Source organism: Antechinus flavipes, chromosome 4 (genome assembly GCF_016432865.1).
Source record: "Antechinus flavipes isolate AdamAnt ecotype Samford, QLD, Australia chromosome 4, AdamAnt_v2, whole genome shotgun sequence".
In the NCBI taxonomy this organism is placed as follows: Eukaryota; Metazoa; Chordata; class Mammalia; order Dasyuromorphia; family Dasyuridae; genus Antechinus; species Antechinus flavipes.
This window is the reverse complement of record NC_067401.1, coordinates 333,805,484-333,817,887: the sequence shown is the minus strand read 5'-3', so window position 1 is coordinate 333,817,887 and position 12,404 is coordinate 333,805,484. Positions and strand designations below refer to the sequence as shown.

General features: G+C 34.3%; 1 protein-coding gene across 3 annotated transcripts in view; it reads right to left on the bottom strand.

The window, feature by feature from the left end:
• Window positions 1–12,404, bottom strand: part of GRM1 (glutamate metabotropic receptor 1) — a 443,057-nt gene that overhangs the window by 226,311 nt on the left and 204,342 nt on the right. The window lies entirely within an intron of this gene.

Sequence of the window (12,404 nt, the reverse complement as noted above, 5' to 3'; positions counted from 1 at the left end):
AAGAACTCCCAAAACCAACTATTCCAATCCATACCTATATAAACATCCCTGGAAAATCATCACTCAGACTCTGTTTAAAGAGTTACCTTCTACTGAGAGAGAACCAAGCACTTCCCAAAGAAGTCTGTTCTACTCTTAGGAAGTTTTCCTCAAGTAAAGACCTTTCTTGCAACTACTACCAATTGCATTATTATGCTCTCTGGAAAATCAACAAATATTAGTAAACTTCCATATAACTGTCTTTTAAAACACTTAATTATCATATTTCCCTTCAATCTGCTCTTCTCCAAATTCAATATTGTTAGTTCCTTCACCCAATACTCATGAGGTATTTATATAGAAGTCCTTCCAAAAATCTCCAAGTGATCATCTAACTCTCACTTGAAAACTTCGAGTGATTAAGTAGCACTTTCCATTAGTTATAGTTCTGTTTCCTGGGACCACAAAGAATGGGTGTAATCCTTTTTTCCACTTGAAAACTCTTTAAATGTTTGAAAACAATGCTTATCTTATTTGAAGCCTTCCCTTTGCCAGTCTTCCTCTAAGAAGTCTTCATATGACATAGTTTACAATCTTCCCCCAATCTTCTTCATTTTCTTCTAGATCCAATTTATTTCCAAATTCTATTTGATGTATAGAATAGAGAACAATATTTCAAATACTAGACCAAGGCAGTGCATAGGGAGATTATTATCACTTTGTTTTTGGACACTATGCTACTCTTGATGCAGCCAGAAGGAATCTCTGGGGCCAATTCATACCTGAAAAAACATCCTTATCATAATATATTGGACACATGATCAGTCAGTCATTGCTTGAAAGCCTCCAGCCAGTATTTTGCCACCTAATCCATTCTGCTTTTTAATAGGTCTAAGAATTAGGAAGCTGTTCCTCATTCAGTCTTTTTTTCAGTCATGTCTGACTCTTTGTAACCCATCTGAGGTTTTCTTGGCAAAGAAGTTGGAATGGTTTGCCATTTCCTTCTCCAGTTCATTTTACAGTTGAGGAAACTGAAGCAAACAGAGTTAAGTGACTTGACCAGGGTCAAGTCTAAATTGATCTCTTCATCTTCTACCCATTTGTTCCAATTTGACTTCTTAGAGCCAAAAAAAAAAACTGGTTTAGTCTCTATTTTACTATAAGGTTTTTCAATTCTTAAAGACATCTATTATGTCATCCCTTGAGTCTACACAAATAGTTCCTTTAAGTAATCCTTATGTGCTCTTCATAAAAGATTCAGAACTGATACTCTAGATGTAATCTGACCAGTACTTCCATACTCTGCTCTGGTCAGAAAAGTGATCTTCCTAAAGTGTAGTCTGACCCTGTCACCCCTTTATTCAATAAACTCCAGCTATAATGGCCAGGATCAAGTATAAAATTTGTCATCTTTTAAAGTTTTCATAATCTGATTCCTTAGGAGGCAGCTTGGTGATAAAATTAATGGAATACTGCTTCTGAAGTTAGGAAGACTCATTTTCCTGAGTTCAAATCCAGCTTCAGACATTTACTGGCTGTATGACCCTGGGCAAGTCAAGTAAACCTGCTTATCTCAGTTTTCTTATCTGTACAATAAGCTAGAGAAAAAAGGTCAAAGGACTCCAGAATTTTTGCCAAGATGGAGTTACAAAGAATTGGACACAACTAAACAACAATAATAATATGGCCTTTTGTTACCTTCTCAGTCTTTTTACTACTTAATTCTTTCTGCCTGCTGTTCTTTTCACTCATTCTGTCTCTGACTCTGCATTTTCACTAATTGTCACCCATGTCTGGAGTCTTCTCTTTCTTCTTATCTACTGATTTTTCTTGTGAGAAGCCTTTCCCAATCTCTCTTTGTTCTAATGTGTTTCTTCTATTGATTATTGTTGGTTATCCTGTATATATGTTTGTATATGCTTTTTCCTCCATTAGACTGTGAGTTCCTTGAAAGTGAAGACTTTTATTCTTTATATCCCCATAATTTAACAGTGTCTAGCATATTGTAAAAATTTAATAAATTGGCTAACATATTACAAATCAATATTCCAGCATAGTCAGCTCCCGTGAACCGCTAGTTTCTTTGCTTTATGTTGTTGTAAGATACAAGGTAGGTAAAAAAAAGGCTTAATAAATGCTTGCTGAATTGAATCTTGTTTTATTTGAATTGAATCTTATTTGAAACCTTGTATTTTTAAAATAAATTTATGATAATGTGAAAAGAAAGTGGATTTTATAAATTAGCTAACAGACTCATGGAGGAAAGCATATTCAATAGGAAAGTCTCAGTTTTCACATGGTAGTTCTTACAAATATAAGTCTAATTTATGTGATCCATTTATCATTCATTTATCCATCATCTCTAAGTGCTAGGATGTTAATAAAATCAACTGCTAAGCTGTATTCTCCAAGACCAGAGCAATGTTCCCTATTTCTGTGTATGTCATTTTTATTTGTTGCTGAACAGAAGGATGGAGTATGACTTGTCACACTAAGTGTTAGCAAAAAAGAAAGTGAGACACAAAGAAAAGTCAGGCATCAGGGATGTTGCAAGCCCACCAAGTGTCCATCAGTTAATAGCTCTCATTTGTGTCAAGGTGACACTGGCAATGATGTGTGCACTGATGTGCAAAGTGACAGATTAGATAAACCCATTAAAGCACATGCCTCTTATATGCCCAGCTTCCAACCCAGCTAGGAAAGTGCCCGCCCCCCCTCCACCCCTTCCCTACCATGCACAAAAGCAAAGACCATTCATTCTGATACAAATAATTGCTACTGGGAAACAAATCCTCACGTGACCCTACAAGAAGGTAATTGAGGTCATTCTTTATCATCAGAGATGAGGATTGCTTACTGCCCAGTGTTGTCATGTTCATTAATCAGTGATAGATCCGGTTTATCTAGCTCCACAAAACTTTCCAAAAGCCTTAGCAATACAGGTGCATCTCATTTAAGAAAACATGTCTCCCAAATGGATAAATTAGGGAGTGATTATCCATATTATATAATGCATCTTTACATCACCAAAAGATTCATTGAAGGGTTATTTTGATTTTACAAATAACCATGCCTTCATTCAACAAACATCTATTAAATGTCTACTACTATATTGAGTGTTGAAAGGAATATGAAGATAAGCAAGAAATGACTGCTAATATTTAGCAAATCTCCAAACCAAATGATGAAATAACATATTGTACATAATGGACTTCAATAAATAATTTTCAAACAATATAGTTTGCTTATATTTAAATCATACTTTATAATTTAGATATGTCTAACATATTATGCTATTTAATCCTCAATCTTTTGAAGACTTTTTTATAAGATGAAGAATCTGGAATTTAGAGAAGTTATATTATTTCTCAAGACCACATAGCCAGTACATTCAACCCCAGGTTTTTGGATGCTTAATCTTTCTACTACATTACAATGAATATTTGATGGTGATTCTACATCCTTACAATGTACAAGCTTAATACCTTATACTAACTTAGTAGTTAGTTACAACTACAAACTTAGTGCCTACTAGTTGCTATGTACTGTGCACAACAAAAAGCATGAAATGGGTGCTTTTAAATCCTAAATGTAAAAAGAAAATCAAATTGTAAGAAAAATAAGAGTCATAAAAATCTGCTAAAGATTTAGTGCTAAAATATCTGCTTTTTTATTTATTTAAAAAAATTACTTATTTCTCTTTCAGTTCAGTTCAATTCAACTAAATTCTAGAAGTATTTATAATTAATTACTATCTATAATACTGAAAGAATTATATAATGGATAGAACACTCAATTTGGTGAGGAAGACTTGGGTTCAAGTTCTACACCTATAGGTTAAATAAATGAGGCTAATCACTTAATCTCATAATGCAATAGCTCTCATTGATTACAGAGAAATAATGATAAAGCATGTGTATCCACCTCCTGACAAAAGGATGATGGATTTGGGGTACACAATGAGATTTTTTTAAATACAGCCAATGGAATTTTTTTTTATGTTTGACTATGTATATTTTTACAAGTAATTTGTTTTTTTTTCTTTTCTTCCCAATCAAGTTGGAGGGAAAAAAATGGATCTCTAATTATTTTAAAAAGTAAAATTTAAATTATAAAAGCAACTCTTTAAGATTATAGGTAGGAGAGGTGACAACTTACATTAGTTGAGGGCATTCCCTTATCTGAGAGTTTTTTATATCAATAAAATCACATGTTCAGTTTGTACCTTATGGTCAAGGCACTGTGGATTCAAATAATGAATTGAATCAGCCCCTGCCCTCCAAGGAATATATGTCATAAACTTCCCTCCTTTAAAAAAAGACTATCATAAAAAGTTAGTCTTTCTGAAAGCTTTAAATTCTGAATGTGATCAAATAAACAATATAAGAAATATTTGGATATTAGAGGGCACTTAATTTCTTTTAGTCTCCTTCTCTTTAAAAAAAAAAAAAAAACTTGAAGGGGGCAGCTAGATGGCACAGTGGATAGAACACATGCCCTAAAATCAGGAGGACCTGAGTTCAAATCCAGCATCAAATGCTTAATATTTACCAGCTATGTGACCCTAGATAAGTCACTTATTCCCATTTGCCTTGTTAAAAAAAAATACTTAAAGCAAAAAAAAAAAAAAAATCATTACCAATACTGTTAATAATTGCGAATATTCATTGCTCACTAATGACATGAAGAACTCAGATTTCAACGTCTATGGAGTTCCTGGTCACGGTCACTGAGTATATCTTTTTTTCACAAACATATCTTCTGCCAAAATATTTGCTAACTGGGAATTTGTATACTTGGACAAACTCTTGTGTCTTTTTTTTTCCTTTTCACTCAAAGGAAATATAGTTAGGGGGAACAAAAGAAATGAAGGTGGCCTAGCTGTACCAGATCTAAAATTATGTTATAAAGCAGCAGTTACTAAAACCATCTGGTATTGGCTAAGAAATAGACTAGTTGATCAATGGAATAGGTTAGGTTCAAAGGACAAAACAGCCAATAACTTTAATAATATAATGTTTGACAAACCCAAAGACACCAGTTTCTGGGATAAGAATGCATTATTTGACAAAAATTGCTGGGAAAATTGGAAATCAGTATGGCAGAAACTAGGCATTGACCCACACTTAACACTGTACACCAAGATAAGGTCAAAATGGGTTCATGACCTAGGCATAAAGAATGAGATTATAAATAAATTGGAAGAGCATAGGATAGTTTACCTCTCAGACCTGTGGAAGAGGGAGGAATTTATGACCAAAGAAGAACTAGAGATCACTATTGACCACAACATAGAAAATTTTGATTATATCAAATTGAAAAGTTTTTGTACAAACAAAACAAATGGAGACAAGATTAGAAGGGAAAAAATAAACTGGGAAAACAGTTTATTTACAATCAAAGGTTCTGATAAAGGCCTCATTTCCAAAATATATAGAGAATTGACTCTAATTTATAAGAAATCAAATCATTCTCCAATTGATAAATGGTCAAAGGATATGAACAGATAATTTTCAGATGATGAAATTGAAACTATTTCTACTCATATGAGAGTGTTCCAAATCACTATTGATCAGAGAAATGCAAATTAAGACAACTCTGAGATACCACTACACACCTGTCAGATTGGCTAGAATGACAGGGAAAGATAATATGGAATGTTGGAGGGGATGTGGGAAAACAGGGACATTGATACATTGTTGGTGGAATTGTGAACACATCCAGCCATTCTGGAGAGCAATTTGGAACTATGCTCCAAAAGTTATCAAGCTGTGCATACCCTTTGATCCAGCAGTGTTTCTACTGGGCTTATACCCCAAAGAGATACTAAAGAAAGGAAAGGGACCTGTATGTGCCAAAATGTTTGTGGCAGCCCTGTTTGTAGTGGCTAGAAGCTGGAAAATGAAAGGATGCCCATCAATTGGAGAATGGTTGAGTAAATTGTGGTGTATGAATGTTATGGATTATTATTGTTCTGTAAGGAATGACCAGCAGGATGAATACAGAGAGGACTGGTGAGACTTACGTGAACTGATGCTAAGTGAAATGAGCAGAACCAGGAGATCATTATATACCTCAATAACGATACTGTTTGAGGATGTATTCTGATGGAAGTGGATCTCTTCGATAAAGAGAGCTTTAATTGATCAAAGATGGACAGAAGCAGTTACACCCAAAGAAAGAACACTGGGAAATGAATATAAACTGCTTGCATTTCTGTTTTTCTTCCCGGGTTATTTATACCTTCTGAATTTAATTCTCCCTGTGCAACAAGAAAACTGTTCGGTTCTGCAAACATATATTGTATCTAGGATATACTGTAACCTATTCAACATGTAAAGGACTGCTTGCCATCTAGGGGAGGGGGTGGAGGGAGGGAGGGGAAAAATCGGAACAGAAGTGAATGTAAGGGATAATGCCGTAAAAAATTACCCTGGCATGGGTTCTATCAATAAAAAGTTATTTAAAAAAATAAATAAAGTGTTTACCTTTATACTTATAATATAGCAGCATAAATTTAGGGGTGGGTGATGTATCTTTACAGAGGAAGTTCTTGAAAACATTAACTCTTCAGGTGATAGATGGGCCCAAAGAGTCAGTGATAGATGTATAGATATCAAAAACTGCTCCAAAAGAAATTAATAACTTTGCCTTGTAGGCAAAACCCTGGTGCTTTTTATTTTATTATTTATCTAAAAACAAAATATCATTTATTATACTTCTTGAATTTTTGCTTGTCACTGTGCATCAATGACCTCTCTAATGTAGGGCCATGAAAAGCCAATTATTCTGACTGTGACCACATTCCTGAAATTCAGAAAGATTTCTTGCATGTCTAAGGTGATTTCATACTTAATTGACTTTTCAAAATCCCTAATCCAAGACTGATCAGTCACTGCTGTGCCAGGTCCTTTGCAGTCACCTAGAACTAATATTGAAATGTAGCCAACTAAAAGAAAATCATTGAACTGATGAATAAAGGAAACAAGTGGGCTAGTGCTTGACCATTTAGCAACTTGTATATTGAATCCATTCATAATTATGTATACTAGATAAGGGGAAGAGTTACATATTTAAAAATATTATATGATTATATACTCTTCTGGAATCACCACTTATTTTTGATTGATTTTCCATTTCAGTCAGAATGACACTTAATGGATTCTAATGAATGAGATATTTTTTGTTCAAATATTTTAACTATCCATCAACTCTGCCAAGAGTGAAAAAACATGGTTCAACTATTTTTCACCCTAATGGCTTTGACATGAACACTCTCATAAATTTGTTCTCTGGGTCCTCAACATCCCTCCTGCCTTAGATATGTTGTCAATAGTTTTGGACTCAGGCAGAATGGCACTGTCTAAGCTACCACACAGAATGAACTAAACTTGTTCACTGATGAACAATAGGGATAGTCATAAAAGGGACATATTTATAGAAAATATTATAAATATAAATCTTAAAATATCATTTAATAAAACATCATTTCCTTCATTTTCCTGTATAACTTAATCTAATCATATGAAACTAATTTTTTTAATCCCAGCTTAAAATTTCAACTTTATTAGCATAAAATGAGGGCATTGTAGTTAAAGAACAATTTTTCTAAATAAAATTTGATGGTTTTAGTAAGGGGTATGTTTAGTCATGATGAGGTTAGTGGTGAGGAGGTTAATAGCAGTCAGAGAGTTGTTAAAATCACCTTTTGGTTGGCACAGAGGTTCTTTATGAAAGAATTCATGAACCTGAAATATTAATTGGCGAAAATGAAAATTTATTGTTGGATAAGAAGCCAGTTTTGCTAAAAGACTGACTTCTTTAGTGGAAAAGTCATATTAGGGAAAAGGAGACTGACACTGAGAATACAATGCCTTCTCAGGGGGGAGAGTCCTAGCAAGTTACTTTGGACCTTCTGTGAAATATGAGTTCAGAAAATGGCCTTTAAAAGGAATCTTTGAGGCCCAGGTTTCAGGCTGAAAAGGAAGCCAAAGTTCTCAGGCCTAGATGCTTATCAGTATCAAGCCCAGATCTCCCATTGGAATTTAAAAGGTCTGGCAGCCTCAAAAGATAAAAAGGGTGCTTTTTGACCAAGATAACTTATCTGGGGGGATATGCCTTCCCCAGGAGGGCCTGAGATTCCAAAAAGGATCACAGATCAAAAGGGAACATAATTTCAGAGTAATAAAGGGAACACAGTTTACCTCCCTTGTCAGTCAGATTGTGCTGACTTATGAGAGAGGACTGTTAAATTTTCATTGAGAGAATTTATACCTTGGAAATTGGCAAATGTTGCAATCAGATTGTAATTTAATGTTGATTGTCTCAGCTTAGGAAAGTTATGGAGAAATAATGCTAATTAAATTTTAAAGTGTGCTGTGCACACATTTTTTTCCCAGAGAGCCAGTTGTTAAACATTTATCATTACATTCCTATATTTAAGTATATATTAATATATAGAATCAAGAGGATTAAACTTCAAGATTTTGATACCTTAATAAGTCTATAATCCCAATGACATGAGTACTCTGTCTATTGTTGTAGATCACAAAATTTCCATGGTTCTTATCCTGAGTTATTTTTCTTGCCTACTTGAAAATTTTCAACAAAGAGATCATCCAATATTCTGGTGGCCCTCATCTAGAACTGTTCATATTTTGTTGGTATAAATAAAACTCATGCACAGTTCACCAGTTTTCCTTTTCTCTTATTATAAGACCAGCTTTGTGTGTCAAATCTTTTTAAAGTTATTAATTGATAATCTATTGTAGCCTACTCATTCTCAATAAGTATCTTTCCATTGTCCTTTGGAAAACTGAAAATTTAATTTTTTTCAGGTACTGTAATATTCTAAGTTTCACAGTCTTATAAGGTCATAAGTCTACATGGGAATTATTTTTAAAAGATAAGGATCATGCACAGTAGAGAACAAAAATAAACATACAAGGAAGCAAAGTCAGGAAGTATTGAAAACAATGTGTAGTATTTATTATATCAGTTTCCTTGAAATGGAAATTTATGGTTTTATATTAAATCTTCTCTTATGCTCTACTGTGTGCATGACAATTTTCTTCTCACTTTATATTTAAGTTTAAAATAAATTTTAAAATTTACCAAAGAAGAGAAAAGATTAGGGTCACTAAAGGTATTGCATATTTTCTCAAGTAAAATTCAATCTGCTTTTCTCCTCTCAAGTTTATTTAACTGCAGTGTCTTTTTCAGTAAAGACATAGTCTCTCTGCAGATTGTCACTTGCAAAACTCTGCTTATTTCTTTCTCATTCCTTCATTAAGGTTGCCCTTGATGTATATATACTTTAGTTTCATAAAGATATAGCTATAGAGAAGTAGGCATATGAGTTGAGAGATACTAATGTTTTTATCATTCACCTTTTTGGTAGCAAAAACATGTCTTGTTTCCAAGCATTTGACAATTTCTGCTCTTTCAGGTACCTTGAAAATTTATCTTTCAATGTCCCTAAAAGAGTTACCTCGTTTAGCATGGACTTCCTCTGACTCATACTTTATTTAATGACACTTTGCTCCTCATCTTTGTTTTTCTTCCATCATGTCAATTTTTCATGCAACATAACAAAGACCATGAAACTAGAGTCCAAATGTTCTGACTCCATTGTCCTTGATGGAAAGAATAATTTGCAAGAGTAACCATGTTATATCTTTTTCTTTTTTTCTGCTGTTACTCTTCAATTCTATCCTTAAATACATTCATTCCTGGATAAAGGTAATTAGATGACATCTACTCTCACCATAATATTTCTTATGGAAATGGATCAGAAGTTTTAGGAACAGCATCACATGATAAACAAGGGTCAATTAGAAATTGTCTTGGAAGAGAGATTGTGTTATATCTCAAAATGATTAAAGGATTGAAAGGACAATAGTTCATACCTTTGATCTCTTGTTAACACTAAAGCCTCTCTATATATACACTGCCTTTCTTACATTAATGCCCATTTTGCTCAGAATAAAACTACAGGGGCTTTTCATAAACCCAATTTCACTAATAAAGAATATAAAAGGTTGTTTCTGCTAGACTAGTTTGTTCATCTTTAGACAACCTAGTACCTCCCTGCTTCTAATGGCTTACCATATTAATTCTGAATTTAGCATAGACACTTGATCAGAATAGCCCATTGCAACTAAAAACTCCTGAGTTTAAGCAATATGCCAGTATCAATTGTCCAAGGAATTGAGATTACAAGAGTGTACCACCAGGCTAATATCATATTATGATGATGTCATTACATTACATTAAAGCAGTAAGGATCATATAATACCTTTTCACATAAGTGAAATTTGTATAGAAAGCAGGGGTTAAGTAAACAAACAAATTAACAATCTGATCAAAGGACAGTATTAAAAAGCATATTGAGCTAACTAATATTGTCGAATGTAATTTTCATTGCATCGTGGTCTGAAAAGGATGCATTTACTATTTCTGCCTTACTACATTTGAGTTTGAGGTTTTTATGTCCTAATATATGGTCAATTTTTGTATAGGTTCCATGAACTGCTGAAAAGAAAGTGTATTCCTTTCTGTCTCCATTACATTTTCTCCAGAGATCTATCATATCTAACTTTTCTAGTATTCTATTTACCTCTTTGACTTCTTTCTTATTTATTTTGTGGTTTGATTTATCTAATTCTGAGAGTGCAAGGTTAAGATCTCCCACTATTATAGTTTTACTGTCTATTTCTTCTTGCAGCTCTCTTAGTTTCTCTTTTAAGAATTTAGATGCTACCCCACTTGGTGCATATATGTTTAATATAGATAGTGCTTCATTATCCATGCTACCCTTTAGCAAGATATAGTGTCCTTCCTTATCTCTTTTAATTAGGTCAATTTTTGCTTTAGCTTGATCTGAGATCAGGATGGCTACCCCTGCTTTTTTGACTTCACCTGAAGCATAGTAGATTTTGCTCCAACCTTTTACCTTTAACCTGCATGTATCTCCCCGCTTCAGGTGTGTTTCCTGTAAACAACATATTGTAGGATTCTGGCTTTTAATCCATTCTGCTAACCGCTTCCTCTTTATGGGGGAGTTTACCCCATTCACGTTTATGGTTAGAATGACCAATTCTGTATTACTTGCCATCTTGTTAACCCCGGTTTATGCTTTCCTCCCTTCTTTCCCCTTTCCCCCCCTTCCAAGTATTAAGCTTGTGAGCACCCCTTGCTTCTCACAGCCCTCCCTTTTTAGTGTCCCTCCCCCCGCCTTAGAGTTCCTCCCCCTATCTTACCCCTTTCCCTCCCAGTTCCCGTATTCCCTTCCGCTTAGCTTATTCCTTCCCTTTCCACTTTTCCCTTCTCACTTTTCAATGAGATGGGAGAAGTTTCACCATAGATTGAATATGTCTTAAGATTTTTCACTTAAAGCCAATTCTGAAGGCAGTAAGATACCCACTATATTCATCCCCCTCCATTCTTTCTCTCAGATATAATAGGTTTCCTATGCCTCTTCATGAGATGTACTACCCCCACTTTACCCTTTTTCTGGTACAATGTCCTTTCCACATCAATTTCTAGAACAAGGTATACATGTATTCTTTATACATCTATATAGTCAAAATATAGTTCCCAAGATTAATCTTTACCTTTTTAGATTTCTCTTGGGTTCTATATTTGTAGATCAAACTTTTTGTTAAGTTCTGGTTTTTTCATCAGAAATAGATGAAATTCGCTTACTTCGTTGAATGTCCATCTTCTTCCCTGGAAAAAGATGCTCATTCTCGCTGGGTAAGTTATTTTTGGTTGCATACCAAGTTCCTTAGCCTTTCGGAATATCATATTCCACGCCCTTCGATCTTTTAATGTGGATGCTGCCAGATCCTGGGTGATCCTTATTGTGGCTCCTTGATACTTGAATTGGGTTTTTCTAGCCGCTTGCAATATTTTTTCTTTCATCTGAGGGTTCTGGCATTTGGCCACTATATTCCTTGGTGTTTTGATTTTAGGATCCCTTTCAGTGGGTGATCGATGAATCCTTTCAATGTTTATTTTTTCCTCTGTTCCTATGACTTCTGGGCAGTTCTCTTTGATAATTTCCTGGAAGACAGTGTCCAGGCTCTTTTTTTCATCATGTTTTTCTGGGAGTCCAATGATTCTCAGATTGTCTCTCCTGGATCTGTTTTCCAGGTCTGTTGTCTTCCCCAGAAGGTATTTCACATTTTTCTCCATTGTTTGATTTTTTTGGATTTGCTTGACTGATTCTTCTTGTCTCCTCGAGTCATTCAATTCCACTTGTTCAATTCTGATTTTCAGTGAAGTATTCTCTTCACTCACTTTTTTAAAATCTTTCTCTAATTGTCCCATTGAGTTCTTTTGTTCTGTGGAATTTTTTTCCATTTCGCCAATTTTGTTTTTTAGAGAGCTGTTTTCTGTTTCCAGTTCACTAATCCTATTTT